This window comes from Coturnix japonica, chromosome Z (genome assembly GCF_001577835.2).
Source record: "Coturnix japonica isolate 7356 chromosome Z, Coturnix japonica 2.1, whole genome shotgun sequence".
NCBI classification, from domain to species: Eukaryota; Metazoa; Chordata; class Aves; order Galliformes; family Phasianidae; genus Coturnix; species Coturnix japonica.
The window spans coordinates 14,266,264-14,272,112 of NC_029547.1; the positions used below are offsets into that span (position 1 = coordinate 14,266,264).

At 45.8% G+C, this 5,849-nt stretch overlaps 1 long non-coding RNA gene across 1 annotated transcript; it reads left to right on the plus strand.

Moving 5' to 3' along the window:
• The first annotated feature begins 307 nt into the window (after positions 1 to 307).
• On the plus strand, positions 308 to 4,722 carry LOC107305899. The gene is made up of 3 exons (XR_001551919.2): positions 308 to 1,833; positions 3,368 to 3,435; positions 4,270 to 4,722. It is a non-coding gene; the product is annotated as an uncharacterized LOC107305899 (long non-coding RNA).
• The last annotated feature ends 1,127 nt before the right edge of the window (positions 4,723 to 5,849 follow it).

A 5,849-nucleotide genomic window follows, 5' to 3' on the forward strand; every position in this document is an offset into this window, starting at 1 on the left:
AAATGAAGGCAAATACGAACAAGGGAACTATGTTCCACTGGGTCATGAGCTGCAGCGTGGGCAGAGTGGGATCTTGTTGGTTTGTGGTCAGTACTGACAGCACTCACTGGCTTGTTTCTGCAGAGGAAACTTTCACACCAGTGCCAGAATAAGGAAATGGTTCTGTGAAGTGCTGAAGTTTGCATCATGTGCTGCAGAGAGGTCCCATCTTCTCCCATCCCCCAGCACACCAGCTTCTCCCTGTCAGTAAGTGGGTCCTTGTTCACTTTTCACACTGTTTGCTCTCCACTCCCCCCTGCAACTGCTTTTCTTCAGCTTCCCCCACTGCTGATAAGCAAGAGTTCTGCTTTCAGACAGAGACCCAGAGCTGGGTCAGCCCAGTCAATGGACACTACACACACATTTCAGGTGTCAGACAGACTAGATCAGCCATCCCCTTCTCCCACACAGCTGACTGCAAGCTTGTTTCGTCAGATGCTGCACCTTCAGACAGCAGTTGTGTCCCTGCTTTGCAGGGGGCAATTGAAGATAAGTACATTGTTGTACAGACAAGATCTTTCAGTTTCTCGGTTTCAGGTCAGTTTTGTGTCTGTGTGTATGTGTGTTCCTGTGTGTGTAACCATCCTTGACTCCACTATCTCTTTATGTAGGCACTTTTATGCGTGCTATCCCTGGGTTACCTTGGGTACTGAATCCAAAGCTCTGCTACATTTCTCTGTGAGGGAAAGTTGGATGGCAGCCATCTCTGTGAGGATGTGAAACAACATCATGTGCCCTCATTTACCCTTGTTTTCCTGTGGAGATCTTTCTGAGTTTTTGGGAGATGGAGATCAGGCTGTACAGCCGCCCTGCTCAGAGGAGCCTTGCTGTCTTTGCAGTTGTGCACATAGAACGTTGTGCTCTCGCTGTTGGTGTGCTCCTGTTGGAGCTTGTTGTGAGCTCTGAAACTCACTCAGGCAGAAAGGAGGTGCTGACTGCTTTCTGTTGTTCACAGCTCCACTACTTGCAGTGCAGTGTGCAGCAGTGGCAGGAGGAGCACTGATTTTGCCTGGCACCTGGGTAACAAGTGTCCACATTTGAGCCATTTCATCTTCATAACGAAAACGTAAATAATTGGTATTTACAGCATGTGGGAAAAAGCACTGCTTAACACAAGAACATTAACTACCTCGGAACTTGCTGCAGCCAGAATAAGTTGAGCACAGGCTGCAGGTCACTACAAAGCAGCCCAAGCATGGTCTGTTTACCATTTCAGACACACTTGAGGCACTGGTGGGAATTTCTTTTTCCAAGTTCACCCAGCAGGCAGGGTCTGAGAGCCAGGAAGTGGCAGGGCTGTTGTTCTCAGCCCAAGAGGCTGCAGAAAAGCAGTTGCTGAGTCAGACAGGGCACCCCTGAGGGCTCTGGCTGCAGACCAGCCTGCAGGACCTGCCAGCGCACCTACCCACAGAAGTGATGTTTTAGGAAAGAATGTGCAGCTCACAAAGAGATTTGTGTTTCTCTGAGAGCTTTTTGATATTTTAAGTTTCATTTGCAACAAAGAAACATCTTGAGTGTTGTAAAATCTGGAAGCACTTGGAACACCAGCTCCCCACCCTCCACCCAGGGCTCTGCGGCGTTCCGCTGTACCTGCTGCCGTCACCATGGCAATGGGTACTGGCAAAAGCGGGATAAAGGCTTTACAGTAATTACCAATATAATTAGTACGTTCACCTCTCAGGAGATTAGCTCTCCTCAGAGCCCCCACATGGTGAAACTGTCCAGTTCAGACTCATCAGTACAGCAGCATCCGAAGGGGCACTGGTTCAGACATCAGCGCAGGGATGGCACACGGTAAGGGAAGCGCTCTTGGAGAGGTGGAGCAGTGGATTCCTGCGGCCTTCTTCCCTGGTCACTAACAAGAAGCTCTGCCTCTCTGCCATGAGTTGCTGCTCCAGTTTCACTCCCGAGTTACTAAGAAGAAAGGGCACAAACATGGAGCCTGGGGGTGGCTCCATGAAAGTTTGCAGAGGGAACCAAGGGGAGGTGGTGGGTGGGGGAGAGAGTTGAGGGAAGAGAAGTCATTAGAACAACAGGTCTCAAGATACCAGAGAGGAAGAAATCTCGACACGTTCACTGCTGCTGCACAGCAGCCACTCTGGGTGCACAACTGCTTTCCTTCTGTGTACTAAATGCACAAGACAAAGAACTCCCTCTGTGCCCACCAAGACCACCTGCTTGCAGGAAGAGTGTGGGAGCACACAGCAATCTGCAGCAGTTCCTACAGACACCCCAAAGCCACCACAGGTCTCCTCACCTCCAGAGAAGGGGATCTTAATTCCTGCTGTATGATTACTATCACCTATCAGAAGCACAACAGCCTGCTTGTCTTTTGGCTGTACCAAGCTCACCTTCAGTGTCCAGTGAAGTGCTGGTTGCATCATTATTACTGCTTTCAGCAGCACTAACGTTCGGACAGATACAGGCTGGAAGGTTCTGCCACGGATAGGGAGCAGAAAGGTGCACCTTCAAAAGAAACAAATGGATTCACAGCGTGGGGTGGTCTTCCACTATCACCTAAATACCAGTCATTACTTCAAGCCATGCATCACCATTGTTCTGCTTTTTCTAATGCACTGAAATTTTCAGGACCTCTTACAGTGACAAGCAATGCTCTGGGGTGAAGTAGAACACTGGTCCTCTTGTTCTGCACAGGACCTTCTCTTTGAGACTCCAGAACCCAAAGGGCTTATTGTATTCATTGCTGCTGTTATCTGTTGGAGAAATATTGTTGGGATGAAAGATTATATCATCCAGATGCATCTGTCATCATCCATCTCCATGTCTACTGCTGTTATGTGCTTTCAAATCAACATGAGGTTTAGGCCAAGTTCTGCAACAAAGAAAAGATGGCAGTGGGTGGAATTATTCTCTGCCTTCTGATAGAGCCCCTGGGACATGTGCACACTGGAGACATTCACATTTTGTTGTGGCTCACTGCAGGGAAGGCCCGAGGGGTTTTCCCACAGGACTGGGCAACAGCGAGCACAGGAAGACCATTCCAACCAAGTGCTGAAGTGAATGGCCTTGCCAGCAGGACCCTGTGGCTGCTGGGGGTGGTTCTGCTCTTGCACAAGGTTTGGGTAACTTTCAAAATGACTCCCAGAAAACCCCCAGATTCCTGAACACCCTGCACAGCTCTCCCTGCCCAGGGAAATAGAGTGGCCAAGTTTCCCAGCAACAGCTCCACTTCGAAGTCATCTGCCAAATTCCTTCACTATCTAGTTTCAATAAGTTAAATATATATTAAAAAAACTCACCAATGTTTGCATTAACCAAGTAACCATCTTAAGCAATAAGAGAGGCACAGCTGTGTTGTGTTTTGTAGGCCAGTGGAGCACATCAGACTGAGTTCCAAGGCAAGCACTCAAAGAATTAGGAGGTGCTATAATTAAGGTACGTAAGGTTAGGAGGCGCATAATTACGTTCAACCATAATTACACCCACTGCTGCATGTGCTTTATGGTATAGTCTTCAATTACATGACCACCTCCTTTCTTCTTTTCCCTATGGGATCCCTGCCTGTGTCCGGGCCGTCTCCATGGCACAGTGCTGCAGTGCTGCCCAAGCTGCCATTAACGCTCTGCTGGGACACTGCAGCGCCCTTGCTGCACTCTGCCCAGGACACATAACTTCCATCCCAGTCACTTAAAAGTTCTCAACACAAATACATGCATGAAGCGTGACAGAACAAAAGGCTCCTACTGAGAGACAGTAAATAATAGATACCTTAACACTGAAAAAGTTAAGTTTCTGCTGGTAAATTTCCACGTGTACACTCAAGAGCAGAATGGAGCACTCTTACACTCATCACATGTCAGCACCATGAAGAAATATTTACACTGCAAGCAGCTCATAGCAATCTTTCATAATTGCTGCTTGTTAACATCTCCCCACTTTTGAGGCATGGTAGAATCATAGTTTCAGTGATACTTCTGAAATAACAACTGTAATAGCAATACAGAAATTTAGCTATTAATAGCCATAGGCCATCTGTCTGAAATGAGTATAAATAATTCACACAGCAATGGTGGGGGTACCAAAATGAAATCCCAAAAAGCAAGCTGACCTAAGTTTGATTTTTAAAGGATATCATTAAAATATGCACCGATGTATCATGTAAAAATAGAGTCCTAATTGTGGAGTTTGGCCCCTTGTACAGGTATACTTGAAAATTCAGATTATATTACCAGGGTGAAAAATACAGAGATCTTGTTTTGGTTTACTTAGAGTCTGAATTCTGAAGAAATGAAATTCAAAGCATGTATGTCCATCAGACAAATACGCTGCATGCAGCAGGGCTAGAGACTTACTGAGAGCGTCCAACAAAGAACAGACCACAGGTTTCAGAAGTAACTTGCTGTGACCAACTCAGGAAACCAATCTATAAAACAAGTCAGTGAGTGCGGCTTCCATGCAGCGTGCCATTCAGCACAGCATTCCTGCCCAGCACCATGAGTTCCACCAATATAACCTCAGCAAGAGTGCTGGCAGCAGGCGTGGAACAGCTTCTGCCTTCCCTTAATCACACTGGATGGCCCAGATCTGTTATGGCTCAGTGCCCCTGGAACAACTGGAGAAGTTTATCTGATGTATCGCATTACGCCAGGATAAATAAGATTAAAGATCTTATATATCTGGAAACAAAACAAGCCTTTCAATAAAGTCCCTTTCTCCACCTTCCATTAGCAGTACATTATTTTTAACCTCCATCTCTTATATAAGTCCTGCTTTTTAACACACATCACCTTAACTTCTTATACAAATACCTCATATTCTTCGTACGGGTGGAGATACCATTTCATGTTTCCACTTTTAAAAGTTTAACATCATATCAGATTTTACTGCCAGCAAAGGACTAACTCTGCAGTTGCGGAGCACAGTCACCTTCCTGTTTACTCCTCTAATTACCATGCACTCAGTGTCATTCTACTTTTGGTTTCAACACGTCTTGCAATGAAGTACACATTGTTGTCATTTGGTAAGCTGCTTTCCTGCCCTTGGCACTAGATACAACGCTCCTTTCTTAGTCTGACGTCTATATCTGCATCCGTGAGCCTGACATCCTTGTATCCGTATCTACAAACGTTGCAGGCAGAGGAGAAACCACACTGATACCTACTGCTTTTTCTGTGCAGCAGCCTTGTCAATAGTTGCTCTCACCAATAATTGCTGGCTCTGGCTTTGTCGTGTTATGTTGTGGGTTTGCTTCTGGGAGACAGCTGTAACTTCATTCAGTCTGAGAGCATACAACTGCATGGAGTAATTGCCTCAATAGTTTCCACAGCTGAGGAAGGGCACCATTATGTCTTTCGGGCTCATGTTTTACAGCACTTTCCGCAGTAAGAGATGTCAGGTGTAATTCAGAAACCTGAGGCAGTATGAATACATGTCAATTAAATAATAAAAAGGACAACATCCATTTGGTGCTTATCCCAAACACGGTGTTTTCTCCTTTTAAAGTTGACCACTACGTTACCTTAGAAGGCTTTTAAATATTTGATGGCCCTCACAGTCCATATTGTGAATGCAAGTTGACTGGGCAGCTCACGTAACACAGCTCCGCCAGCTGAGCTGTATCAGCAAACATCAGCCCATGATTCACTCCATATGATAGTTATCTGAAAACATCTTATGTGTAATACACGAAAATTTAACCCCAAATCCTTCTGTTTTATAAGAGCTCTGCTTTTTAAAGGAAGGAATGCTTACATAAGCACTTCAATTATTAAAAAAAGGAGCAGCTCTCTCCATTTTCTGCTATGAATTCCTAGGGAATTTTTCAACAGGTTGCACGAATGATCAACACG